At 45.1% G+C, this 13,120-nt stretch overlaps 10 non-coding genes across 10 annotated transcripts; all 10 read right to left on the bottom strand.

Moving 5' to 3' along the window:
- Positions 1-1,025: 1,025 nt before the first annotated feature.
- On the bottom strand, positions 1,026-1,216 carry LOC141221953 (U2 spliceosomal RNA). The gene has a single exon (XR_012289867.1). It is a non-coding gene; the product is annotated as a U2 spliceosomal RNA (small nuclear RNA).
- Positions 1,217-2,337: 1,121 nt separating this feature from the next.
- Positions 2,338-2,528, bottom strand: LOC141221952 (U2 spliceosomal RNA). Its single transcript, XR_012289866.1, has one exon. It is a non-coding gene; the product is annotated as a U2 spliceosomal RNA (small nuclear RNA).
- A 1,129-nt stretch (positions 2,529-3,657) lies between these two features.
- On the bottom strand, positions 3,658-3,848 carry LOC141221951 (U2 spliceosomal RNA). Its single transcript, XR_012289865.1, has one exon. It is a non-coding gene; the product is annotated as a U2 spliceosomal RNA (small nuclear RNA).
- Positions 3,849-4,969: 1,121 nt separating this feature from the next.
- LOC141221950 (U2 spliceosomal RNA) lies at positions 4,970-5,160 on the bottom strand. Its single transcript, XR_012289864.1, has one exon. It is a non-coding gene; the product is annotated as a U2 spliceosomal RNA (small nuclear RNA).
- Positions 5,161-6,280: 1,120 nt separating this feature from the next.
- On the bottom strand, positions 6,281-6,471 carry LOC141221988 (U2 spliceosomal RNA). Its single transcript, XR_012289899.1, has one exon. It is a non-coding gene; the product is annotated as a U2 spliceosomal RNA (small nuclear RNA).
- A 1,122-nt stretch (positions 6,472-7,593) lies between these two features.
- Positions 7,594-7,784, bottom strand: LOC141221949 (U2 spliceosomal RNA). Its single transcript, XR_012289863.1, has one exon. It is a non-coding gene; the product is annotated as a U2 spliceosomal RNA (small nuclear RNA).
- A 1,120-nt stretch (positions 7,785-8,904) lies between these two features.
- LOC141221947 (U2 spliceosomal RNA) lies at positions 8,905-9,095 on the bottom strand. The gene has a single exon (XR_012289862.1). It is a non-coding gene; the product is annotated as a U2 spliceosomal RNA (small nuclear RNA).
- Positions 9,096-10,219: 1,124 nt separating this feature from the next.
- Positions 10,220-10,410, bottom strand: LOC141221946 (U2 spliceosomal RNA). The gene has a single exon (XR_012289861.1). It is a non-coding gene; the product is annotated as a U2 spliceosomal RNA (small nuclear RNA).
- A 1,122-nt stretch (positions 10,411-11,532) lies between these two features.
- LOC141221945 (U2 spliceosomal RNA) lies at positions 11,533-11,723 on the bottom strand. Its single transcript, XR_012289860.1, has one exon. It is a non-coding gene; the product is annotated as a U2 spliceosomal RNA (small nuclear RNA).
- A 1,122-nt stretch (positions 11,724-12,845) lies between these two features.
- LOC141221943 (U2 spliceosomal RNA) lies at positions 12,846-13,036 on the bottom strand. The gene has a single exon (XR_012289858.1). It is a non-coding gene; the product is annotated as a U2 spliceosomal RNA (small nuclear RNA).
- Between the last annotated feature and the right edge of the window lie 84 nt (positions 13,037-13,120).

Raw genomic sequence — 13,120 nt, 5'->3', positions numbered from 1 at the left:
GTCAACCTCTAGATCCCTCACATGCCTGCACTTTTCGGCTTGCTGCTGCTGCAATCCACGCGTTTTAGATCTGCATAACTCCACCTCTTTTAGCACAGTACCCTCAACCCCCGGCTGTTCCCACCCGCCTCAACACCGTTGGAAGGGAGGAGAACCAATTAAGGCGGGGGGGGGGTGGAACGAGCAGCTGTCTACCCTTAGCAGGAGGGTTGCTGATTAATTACCTCTCCTGCTGCTGCTGCTGCTGGCTGTCCAGCAGCAGACTGAAGGTGGCTGCTGCTGTGCGCAGGTATATAAAGGCTCAGAGCCTATTATGACACGCGCAGCCAGCGTTCCATTGCCACATTCCGTCTACTGCAGGCGGGATACCTGGATGGCTGAATGTCACTGAGAAGCTCACAGAGACCGCCATAAGCAACAGTTTAAAAGAATGCCACAGACTAATCAACCAAACTTTTTGGGTTGGTTTCTCTTTTATAGTCTGCAGGCATTAAATGAAAGAAGTCAGTGTTCCAGCAGAGGGAGACAACGTTTCAGAAAAGGCATTGTAGCAAACCAAAAAAGAAATTTTAAGCGCAGCAGAGTAACCAGCTCACATACCTGTTAGCTCAGGTGAGTTTAAAAGGCTGCTGTTGATAACAAGGGCATTTGCTAAATAGATGGTGTGTGTGCAACAATATACTGAAAGGTCAATTATATTGTGCAGCTTATCTCACCACCTGTAGTTATTTAGGTGAAAGCTCCAAAATGCTTGCCTAATATGTCTGTTTATCCAAAAGGAAGTATAGAGGGAGAGCTAGATAGATAGCATTGCATTACATTACATTACATGGCAATGCAATGCACAGTTGCTGAAGTTGAACCAAAATGAGCTTGTCATCTGGCTTCTGCAACTTTTAACATGAAAAATCCAATGAGGAGAAGAAAAGCAAAGCCAAAGAGTCCATCCCAAAATCCGACAAACAAGCAAAATGAACAAAAAGCATTGAATTCAATTCTTTCTGATTTTAGAAACTGCATTAAAGAAGGGGTGCACCGGTCCTGGAGATACTGCAATACCAGGTCAATGCGTGGAGTGGACAGAGCAAGCTCTTTTTCCATCTCCCTGTTCTAAAAATCCATTTAATATATGGTCCCCAGATAGGGGACGTATCAGATATTAAACTGATAAGAACAGATACTACACTTGATCTTAGCCAAAAGGCCGAGAAGCGATAACCAGAATTGGTTTCCGACTACGGTGCCACCCAAGGATTCTGAAAAGTCCATTTGTGGAGATGGCCACCTGGACTCCCGTTAAGAAGACATGCTGTCAACCTCTAGATCCCTCACATGCCTGCACTTTTCGGCTTGCTGCTGCTGCAATCCACGCGTTTTAGATCTGGATAACTCCACCTCTTTTAGCACAGTACCCTCAACCCCCGGCTGTTCCCACCCGCCTCAACACCGTTGGAAGGGAGGAGAACCAATTAAGGCGGGGGGGGGGGTGGAACGAGCAGCTGTCTACCCTTAGCAGGAGGGTTGCTGATTAATTACCTCTCCTGCTGCTGCTGCTGCTGGCTGTCCAGCAGCAGACTGAAGGTGGCTGCTGCTGTGCGCAGGTATATAAAGGCTCAGAGCCTATTATGACACGCGCAGCCAGCGTTCCATTGCCACATTCCGTCTACTGCAGGCGGGATACCTGGATGGCTGAATGTCACTGAGAAGCTCACAGAGACCGCCATAAGCAACAGTTTAAAAGAATGCCACAGACTAATCAACCAAACTTTTTGGGTTGGTTTCTCTTTTATAGTCTGCAGGCATTAAATGAAAGAAGTCAGTGTTCCAGCAGAGGGAGACAACGTTTCAGAAAAGGCATTGTAGCAAACCAAAAAAGAAATTTTAAGCGCAGCAGAGTAACCAGCTCACATACCTGTTAGCTCAGGTGAGTTTAAAAGGCTGCTGTTGATAACAAGGGCATTTGCTAAATAGATGGTGTGTGTGCAACAATATACTGAAAGGTCAATTATATTGTGCAGCTTATCTCACCACCTGTAGTTATTTAGGTGAAAGCTCCAAAATGCTTGCCTAATATGTCTGTTTATCCAAAAGGAAGTATAGAGGGAGAGCTAGATAGATAGCATTGCATTACATTACATTACATGGCAATGCAATGCACAGTTGCTGAAGTTGAACCAAAATGAGCTTGTCATCTGGCTTCTGCAACTTTTAACATGAAAAATCCAATGAGGAGAAGAAAAGCAAAGCCAAAGAGTCCATCCCAAAATCCGACAAACAAGCAAAATGAACAAAAAGCATTGAATTCAATTCTTTCTGATTTTAGAAACTGCATTAAAGAAGGGGTGCACCGGTCCTGGAGATACTGCAATACCAGGTCAATGCGTGGAGTGGACAGAGCAAGCTCTTTTTCCATCTCCCTGTTCTAAAAATCCATTTAATATATGGTCCCCAGATAGGGGACGTATCAGATATTAAACTGATAAGAACAGATACTACACTTGATCTTAGCCAAAAGGCCGAGAAGCGATAACCAGAATTGGTTTCCGACTACGGTGCCACCCAAGGATTCTGAAAAGTCCATTTGTGGAGATGGCCACCTGGACTCCCGTTAAGAAGACATGCTGTCAACCTCTAGATCCCTCACATGCCTGCACTTTTCGGCTTGCTGCTGCTGCAATCCACGCGTTTTAGATCTGCATAACTCCACCTCTTTTAGCACAGTACCCTCAACCCCCGGCTGTTCCCACCCGCCTCAACACCGTTGGAAGGGAGGAGAACCAATTAAGGCGGGGGGTGGTGGGGGGTGGAACGAGCAGCTGTCTACCCTTAGCAGGAGGGTTGCTGATTAATTACCTCTCCTGCTGCTGCTGCTAGTGCTGGCTGTCCAGCAGCAGACTGAAGGTGGCTGCTGCTGTGCGCAGGTATATAAAGGCTCAGAGCCTATTATGACACGCGCAGCCAGCGTTCCATTGCCACATTCCGTCTACTGCAGGCGGGATACCTGGATGGCTGAATGTCACTGAGAAGCTCACAGAGACCGCCATAAGCAACAGTTTAAAAGAATGCCACAGACTAATCAACCAAACTTTTTGGGTTGGTTTCTCTTTTATAGTCTGCAGGCATTAAATGAAAGAAGTCAGTGTTCCAGCAGAGGGAGACAACGTTTCAGAAAAGGCATTGTAGCAAACCAAAAAAGAAACTTTAAGCGCAGCAGAGTAACCAGCTCACATACCTGTTAGCTCAGGTGAGTTTAAAAGGCTGCTGTTGATAACAAGGGCATTTGCTAAATAGATGGTGTGTGTGCAACAATATACTGAAAGGTCAATTATATTGTGCAGCTTATCTCACCACCTGTAGTTATTTAGGTGAAAGCTCCAAAATGCTTGCCTAATATGTCTGTTTATCCAAAAGGAAGTATAGAGGGAGAGCTAGATAGATAGCATTGCATTACATTACATTACATGGCAATGCAATGCACAGTTGCTGAAGTTGAACCAAAATGAGCTTGTCATCTGGCTTCTGCAACTTTTAACATGAAAAATCCAATGAGGAGAAGAAAAGCAAAGCCAAAGAGTCCATCCCAAAATCCGACAAACAAGCAAAATGAACAAAAAGCATTGAATTCAATTCTTTCTGATTTTAGAAACTGCATTAAAGAAGGGGTGCACCGGTCCTGGAGATACTGCAATACCAGGTCAATGCGTGGAGTGGACAGAGCAAGCTCTTTTTCCATCTCCCTGTTCTAAAAATCCATTTAATATATGGTCCCCAGATAGGGGACGTATCAGATATTAAACTGATAAGAACAGATACTACACTTGATCTTAGCCAAAAGGCCGAGAAGCGATAACCAGAATTGTTTTCCGACTACGGTGCCACCCAAGGATTCTGAAAAGTCCATTTGTGGAGATGGCCACCTGGACTCCCGTTAAGAAGACATGCTGTCAACCTCTAGATCCCTCACATGCCTGCACTTTTCGGCTTGCTGCTGCTGCAATCCACGCGTTTTAGATCTGCATAACTCCACCTCTTTTAGCACAGTACCCTCAACCCCCGGCTGTTCCCACCCGCCTCAACACCGTTGGAAGGGAGGAGAACCAATTAAGGCGGGGGGGGGGGTGGAACGAGCAGCTGTCTACCCTTAGCAGGAGGGTTGCTGATTAATTACCTCTCCTGCTGCTGCTGCTGCTGGCTGTCCAGCAGCAGACTGAAGGTGGCTGCTGCTGTGCGCAGGTATATAAAGGCTCAGAGCCTATTATGACACGCGCAGCCAGCGTTCCATTGCCACATTCCGTCTACTGCAGGCGGGATACCTGGATGGCTGAATGTCACTGAGAAGCTCACAGAGACCGCCATAAGCAACAGTTTAAAAGAATGCCACAGACTAATCAACCAAACTTTTTGGGTTGGTTTCTCTTTTATAGTCTGCAGGCATTAAATGAAAGAAGTCAGTGTTCCAGCAGAGGGAGACAACGTTTCAGAAAAGGCATTGTAGCAAACCAAAAAAGAAATTTTAAGCGCAGCAGAGTAACCAGCTCACATACCTGTTAGCTCAGGTGAGTTTAAAAGGCTGCTGTTGATAACAAGGGCATTTGCTAAATAGATGGTGTGTGTGCAACAATATACTGAAAGGTCAATTATATTGTGCAGCTTATCTCACCACCTGTAGTTATTTAGGTGAAAGCTCCAAAATGCTTGCCTAATATGTCTGTTTATCCAAAAGGAAGTATAGAGGGAGAGCTAGATAGATAGCATTGCATTACATTACATTACATGGCAATGCAATGCACAGTTGCTGAAGTTGAACCAAAATGAGCTTGTCATCTGGCTTCTGCAACTTTTAACATGAAAAATCCAATGAGGAGAAGAAAAGCAAAGCCAAAGAGTCCATCCCAAAATCCGACAAACAAGCAAAATGAACAAAAAGCATTGAATTCAATTCTTTCTGATTTTAGAAACTGCATTAAAGAAGGGGTGCACCGGTCCTGGAGATACTGCAATACCAGGTCAATGCGTGGAGTGGACAGAGCAAGCTCTTTTTCCATCTCCCTGTTCTAAAAATCCATTTAATATATGGTCCCCAGATAGGGGACGTATCAGATATTAAACTGATAAGAACAGATACTACACTTGATCTTAGCCAAAAGGCCGAGAAGCGATAACCAGAATTGGTTTCCGACTACGGTGCCACCCAAGGATTCTGAAAAGTCCATTTGTGGAGATGGCCACCTGGACTCCCGTTAAGAAGACATGCTGTCAACCTCTAGATCCCTCACATGCCTGCACTTTTCGGCTTGCTGCTGCTGGAATCCACGCATTTTAGATCTGCATAACTCCACCTCTTTTAGCACAGTACCCTCAACCCCCGGCTGTTCCCACCCGCCTCAACACCGTTGGAAGGGAGGAGAACCAATTAAGGCGGGGGGGGGGTGGAACGAGCAGCTGTCTACCCTTAGCAGGAGGGTTGCTGATTAATTACCTGTCCTGCTGCTGCTGCTGCTGGCTGTCCAGCAGCAGACTGAAGGTGGCTGCTGCTGTGCGCAGGTATATAAAGGCTCAGAGCCTATTATGACACGCGCAGCCAGCGTTCCATTGCCACATTCCGTCTACTGCAGGCGGGATACCTGGATGGCTGAATGTCACTGAGAAGCTCACAGAGACCGCCATAAGCAACAGTTTAAAAGAATGCCACAGACTAATCAACCAAACTTTTTGGGTTGGTTTCTCTTTTATAGTCTGCAGGCATTAAATGAAAGAAGTCAGTGTTCCAGCAGAGGGAGACAACGTTTCAGAAAAGGCATTGTAGCAAACCAAAAAAGAAATTTTAAGCGCAGCAGAGTAACCAGCTCACATACCTGTTAGCTCAGGTGAGTTTAAAAGGCTGCTGTTGATAACAAGGGCATTTGCTAAATAGATGGTGTGTGTGCAACAATATACTGAAAGGTCAATTATATTGTGCAGCTTATCTCACCACCTGTAGTTATTTAGGTGAAAGCTCCAAAATGCTTGCCTAATATGTCTGTTTATCCAAAAGGAAGTATAGAGGGAGAGCTAGATAGATAGCATTGCATTACATTACATTACATGGCAATGCAATGCACAGTTGCTGAAGTTGAACCAAAATGAGCTTGTCATCTGGCTTCTGCAACTTTTAACATGAAAAATCCAATGAGGAGAAGAAAAGCAAAGCCAAAGAGTCCATCCCAAAATCCGACAAACAAGCAAAATGAACAAAAAGCATTGAATTCAATTCTTTCTGATTTTAGAAACTGCATTAAAGAAGGGGTGCACCGGTCCTGGAGATACTGCAATACCAGGTCAATGCGTGGAGTGGACAGAGCAAGCTCTTTTTCCATCTCCCTGTTCTAAAAATCCATTTAATATATGGTCCCCAGATAGGGGACGTATCAGCTATTAAACTGATAAGAACAGATACTACACTTGATCTTAGCCAAAAGGCCGAGAAGCGATAACCAGAATTGGTTTCCGACTACGGTGCCACCCAAGGATTCTGAAAAGTCCATTTGTGGAGATGGCCACCTGGACTCCCGTTAAGAAGACATGCTGTCAACCTCTAGATCCCTCACATGCCTGCACTTTTCGGCTTGCTGCTGCTGCAATCCACGCGTTTTAGATCTGCATAACTCCACCTCTTTTAGCACAGTACCCTCAACCCCCGGCTGTTCCCACCCGCCTCAACACCGTTGGAAGGGAGGAGAACCAATTAAGGCGGGGGGGTGGGGTGGAACGAGCAGCTGTCTACCCTTAGCAGGAGGGTTGCTGATTAATTACCTCTCCTGCTGCTGCTGCTGCTGGCTGTCCAGCAGCAGACTGAAGGTGGCTGCTGCTGTGCGCAGGTATATAAAGGCTCAGAGCCTATTATGACACGCGCAGCCAGCGTTCCATTGCCACATTCCGTCTACTGCAGGCGGGATACCTGGATGGCTGAATGTCACTGAGAAGCTCACAGAGACCGCCATAAGCAACAGTTTAAAAGAATGCCACAGACTAATCAACCAAACTTTTTAGGTTGGTTTCTCTTTTATAGTCTGCAGGCATTAAATGAAAGAAGTCAGTGTTCCAGCAGAGGGAGACAACGTTTCAGAAAAGGCATTGTAGCAAACCAAAAAAGAAATTTTAAGCGCAGCAGAGTAACCAGCTCACATACCTGTTAGTTCAGGTGAGTTTAAAAGGCTGCTGTTGATAACAAGGGCATTTGCTAAATAGATGGTGTGTGTGCAACAATATACTGAAAGGTCAATTATATTGTGCAGCTTATCTCACCACCTGTAGTTATTTAGGTGAAAGCTCCAAAATGCTTGCCTAATATGTCTGTTTATCCAAAAGGAAGTATAGAGGGAGAGCTAGATAGATAGCATTGCATTACATTACATTACATGGCAATGCAATGCACAGTTGCTGAAGTTGAACCAAAATGAGCTTGTCATCTGGCTTCTGCAACTTTTAACATGAAAAATCCAATGAGGAGAAGAAAAGCAAAGCCAAAGAGTCCATCCCAAAATCCGACAAACAAGCAAAATGAACAAAAAGCATTGAATTCAATTCTTTCTGATTTTAGAAACTGCATTAAAGAAGGGGTGCACCGGTCCTGGAGATACTGCAATACCAGGTCAATGCGTGGAGTGGACAGAGCAAGCTCTTTTTCCATCTCCCTGTTCTAAAAATCCATTTAATATATGGTCCCCAGATAGGGGACGTATCAGATATTAAACTGATAAGAACAGATACTACACTTGATCTTAGCCAAAAGGCCGAGAAGCGATAACCAGAATTGGTTTCCGACTACGGTGCCACCCAAGGATTCTGAAAAGTCCATTTGTGGAGATGGCCACCTGGACTCCCGTTAAGAAGACATGCTGTCAACCTCTAGATCCCTCACATGCCTGCACTTTTCGGCTTGCTGCTGCTGGAATCCACGCATTTTAGATCTGCATAACTCCACCTCTTTTAGCACAGTACCCTCAACCCCCGGCTGTTCCCACCCGCCTCAACACCGTTGGAAGGGAGGAGAACCAATTAAGGTGGGGGGGGGGTGGAACGAGCAGCTGTCTACCCTTAGCAGGAGGGTTGCTGATTAATTACCTGTCCTGCTGCTGCTGCTGCTGGCTGTCCAGCAGCAGACTGAAGGTGGCTGCTGCTGTGCGCAGGTATATAAAGGCTCAGAGCCTATTATGACACGCGCAGCCAGCGTTCCATTGCCACATTCCGTGTACTGCAGGCGGGATACCTGGATGGCTGAATGTCACTGAGAAGCTCACAGAGACCGCCATAAGCAACAGTTTAAAAGAATGCCACAGACTAATCAACCAAACTTTTTGGGTTGGTTTCTCTTTTATAGTCTGCAGGCATTAAATGAAAGAAGTCAGTGTTCCAGCAGAGGGAGACAACGTTTCAGAAAAGGCATTGTAGCAAACCAAAAAAGAAATTTTAAGCGCAGCAGAGTAACCAGCTCACATACCTGTTAGCTCAGGTGAGTTTAAAAGGCTGCTGTTGATAACAAGGGCATTTGCTAAATAGATGGTGTGTGTGCAACAATATACTGAAAGGTCAATTATATTGTGCAGCTTATCTCACCACCTGTAGTTATTTAGGTGAAAGCTCCAAAATGCTTGCCTAATATGTCTGTTTATCCAAAAGGAAGTATAGAGGGAGAGCTAGATAGATAGCATTGCATTACATTACATTACATGGCAATGCAATGCACAGTTGCTGAAGTTGAACCAAAATGAGCTTGTCATCTGGCTTCTGCAACTTTTAACATGAAAAATCCAATGAGGAGAAGAAAAGCAAAGCCAAAGAGTCCATCCCAAAATCCGACAAACAAGCAAAATGAACAAAAAGCATTGAATTCAATTCTTTCTGATTTTAGAAACTGCATTAAAGAAGGGGTGCACCGGTCCTGGAGATACTGCAATACCAGGTCAATGCGTGGAGTGGACAGAGCAAGCTCTTTTTCCATCTCCCTGTTCTAAAAATCCATTTAATATATGGTCCCCAGATAGGGGACGTATCAGATATTAAACTGATAAGAACAGATACTACACTTGATCTTAGCCAAAAGGCCGAGAAGCGATAACCAGAATTGGTTTCCGACTACGGTGCCACCCAAGGATTCTGAAAAGTCCATTTGTGGAGATGGCCACCTGGACTCCCGTTAAGAAGACATGCTGTCAACCTCTAGATCCCTCACATGCCTGCACTTTTCGGCTTGCTGCTGCTGCAATCCACGCGTTTTAGATCTGCATAACTCCACCTCTTTTAGCACAGTACCCTCAACCCCCGGCTGTTCCCACCCGCCTCAACACCGTTGGAAGGGAGGAGAACCAATTAAGGCGGGGGGGGTGGTGGAACGAGCAGCTGTCTACCCATAGCAGGAGGGTTGCTGATTAATTACCTCTCCTGCTGCTGCTGCTAGTGCTGGCTGTCCAGCAGCAGACTGAAGGTGGCTGCTGCTGTGCGCAGGTATATAAAGGCTCAGAGCCTATTATGACACGCGCAGCCAGCGTTCCATTGCCACATTCCGTCTACTGCAGGCGGGATACCTGGATGGCTGAATGTCACTGAGAAGCTCACAGAGACCGCCATAAGCAACAGTTTAAAAGAATGCCACAGACTAATCAACCAAACTTTTTGGGTTGGTTTCTCTTTTATAGTCTGCAGGCATTAAATGAAAGAAGTCAGTGTTCCAGCAGAGGGAGACAACGTTTCAGAAAAGGCATTGTAGCAAACCAAAAAAGAAACTTTAAGCGCAGCAGAGTAACCAGCTCACATACCTGTTAGCTCAGGTGAGTTTAAAAGGCTGCTGTTGATAACAAGGGCATTTGCTAAATAGATGGTGTGTGTGCAACAATATACTGAAAGGTCAATTATATTGTGCAGCTTATCTCACCACCTGTAGTTATTTAGGTGAAAGCTCCAAAATGCTTGCCTAATATGTCTGTTTATCCAAAAGGAAGTATAGAGGGAGAGCTAGATAGATAGCATTGCATTACATTACATTACATGGCAATGCAATGCACAGTTGCTGAAGTTGAACCAAAATGAGCTTGTCATCTGGCTTCTGCAACTTTTAACATGAAAAATCCAATGAGGAGAAGAAAAGCAAAGCCAAAGAGTCCATCCCAAAATCCGACAAACAAGCAAAATGAACAAAAAGCATTGAATTCAATTCTTTCTGATTTTAGAAACTGCATTAAAGAAGGGGTGCACCGGTCCTGGAGATACTGCAATACCAGGTCAATGCGTGGAGTGGACAGAGCAAGCTCTTTTTCCATCTCCCTGTTCTAAAAATCCATTTAATATATGGTCCCCAGATAGGGGACGTATCAGATATTAAACTGATAAGAACAGATACTACACTTGATCTTAGCCAAAAGGCCGAGAAGCGATAACCAGAATTGTTTTCCGACTACGGTGCCACCCAAGGATTCTGAAAAGTCCATTTGTGGAGATGGCCACCTGGACTCCCGTTAAGAAGACATGCTGTCAACCTCTAGATCCCTCACATGCCTGCACTTTTCGGCTTGCTGCTGCTGCAATCCACGCGTTTTAGATCTGCATAACTCCACCTCTTTTAGCACAGTACCCTCAACCCCCGGCTGTTCCCACCCGCCTCAACACCGTTGGAAGGGAGGAGAACCAATTAAGGCGGGGGGGGGGGGTGGAACGAGCAGCTGTCTACCCTTAGCAGGAGGGTTGCTGATTAATTACCTCTCCTGCTGCTGCTGCTGCTGGCTGTCCAGCAGCAGACTGAAGGTGGCTGCTGCTGTGCGCAGGTATATAAAGGCTCAGAGCCTATTATGACACGCGCAGCCAGCGTTCCATTGCCACATTCCGTCTACTGCAGGCGGGATACCTGGATGGCTGAATGTCACTGAGAAGCTCACAGAGACCGCCATAAGCAACAGTTTAAAAGAATGCCACAGACTAATCAACCAAACTTTTTGGGTTGGTTTCTCTTTTATAGTCTGCAGGCATTAAATGAAAGAAGTCAGTGTTCCAGCAGAGGGAGACAACGTTTCAGAAAAGGCATTGTAGCAAACCAAAAAAGAAATTTTAAGCGCAGCAGAGTAACCAGCTCACATACCTGTTAGCTCAGGTGAGTTTAAAAGGCTGCTGTTGATAACAAGGGCATTTGCTAAATAGATGGTGTGTGTGCAACAATATACTGAAAGGTCAATTATATTGTGCAGCTTATCTCACCACCTGTAGTTATTTAGGTGAAAGCTCCAAAATGCTTGCCTAATATGTCTGTTTATCCAAAAGGAAGTATAGAGGGAGAGCTAGATAGATAGCATTGCATTACATTACATTACATGGCAATGCAATGCACAGTTGCTGAAGTTGAACCAAAATGAGCTTGTCATCTGGCTTCTGCAACTTTTAACATGAAAAATCCAATGAGGAGAAGAAAAGCAAAGCCAAAGAGTCCATCCCAAAATCCGACAAACAAGCAAAATGAACAAAAAGCATTGAATTCAATTCTTTCTGATTTTAGAAACTGCATTAAAGAAGGGGTGCACCGGTCCTGGAGATACTGCAATACCAGGTCAATGCGTGGAGTGGACAGAGCAAGCTCTTTTTCCATCTCCCTGTTCTAAAAATCCATTTAATATATGGTCCCCAGATAGGGGACGTATCAGATATTAAACTGATAAGAACAGATACTACACTTGATCTTAGCCAAAAGGCCGAGAAGCGATAACCAGAATTGTTTTCCGACTACGGTGCCACCCAAGGATTCTGAAAAGTCCATTTGTGGAGATGGCCACCTGGACTCCCGTTAAGAAGACATGCTGTCAACCTCTAGATCCCTCACATGCCTGCACTTTTCGGCTTGCTGCTGCTGCAATCCACGCGTTTTAGATCTGCATAACTCCACCTCTTTTAGCACAGTACCCTCAACCCCCGGCTGTTCCCACCCGCCTCAACACCGTTGGAAGGGAGGAGAACCAATTAAGGCGGGGGGGGGGGGTGGAACGAGCAGCTGTCTACCCTTAGCAGGAGGGTTGCTGATTAATTACCTCTCCTGCTGCTGCTGCTGCTGGCTGTCCAGCAGCAGACTGAAGGTGGCTGCTGCTGTGCGCAGGTATATAAAGGCTCAGAGCCTATTATGACACGCGCAGCCAGCGTTCCATTGCCACATTCCGTCTACTGCAGGCGGGATACCTGGATGGCTGAATGTCACTGAGAAGCTCACAGAGACCGCCATAAGCAACAGTTTAAAAGAATGCCACAGACTAATCAACCAAACTTTTTGGGTTGGTTTCTCTTTTATAGTCTGCAGGCATTAAATGAAAGAAGTCAGTGTTCCAGCAGAGGGAGACAACGTTTCAGAAAAGGCATTGTAGCAAACCAAAAAAGAAATTTTAAGCGCAGCAGAGTAACCAGCTCACATACCTGTTAGCTCAGGTGAGTTTAAAAGGCTGCTGTTGATAACAAGGGCATTTGCTAAATAGATGGTGTGTGTGCAACAATATACTGAAAGGTCAATTATATTGTGCAGCTTATCTCACCACCTGTAGTTATTTAGGTGAAAGCTCCAAAATGCTTGCCTAATATGTCTGTTTATCCAAAAGGAAGTATAGAGGGAGAGCTAGATAGATAGCATTGCATTACATTACATTACATGGCAATGCAATGCACAGTTGCTGAAGTTGAACCAAAATGAGCTTGTCATCTGGCTTCTGCAACTTTTAACATGAAAAATCCAATGAGGAGAAGAAAAGCAAAGCCAAAGAGTCCATCCCAAAATCCGACAAACAAGCAAAATGAACAAAAAGCATTGAATTCAATTCTTTCTGATTTTAGAAACTGCATTAAAGAAGGGGTGCACCGGTCCTGGAGATACTGCAATACCAGGTCAATGCGTGGAGTGGACAGAGCAAGCTCTTTTTCCATCTCCCTGTTCTAAAAATCCATTTAATATATGGTCCCCAGATAGGGGACGTATCAGATATTAAACTGATAAGAACAGATACTACACTTGATCTTAGCCAAAAGGCCGAGAAGCGATAACCAGAATTGGTTTCCGACTACGGTGCCACCCAAGGATTCTGAAAAGTCCATTTGTGGAGATGGCCACCTGGACTCCCGTTAA

The sequence above is a fragment of the Phyllobates terribilis genome, unplaced genomic scaffold, assembly GCF_046119375.1.
Source record: "Phyllobates terribilis strain yellow unplaced genomic scaffold, ASM4611937v1 Scaffold_341__1_contigs__length_2033592, whole genome shotgun sequence".
Classification (NCBI taxonomy): domain Eukaryota; kingdom Metazoa; phylum Chordata; class Amphibia; order Anura; family Dendrobatidae; genus Phyllobates; species Phyllobates terribilis.
The sequence above is the reverse complement of the archived record's forward strand: the minus strand, read 5'-3'. Positions and strand labels throughout refer to the sequence as shown.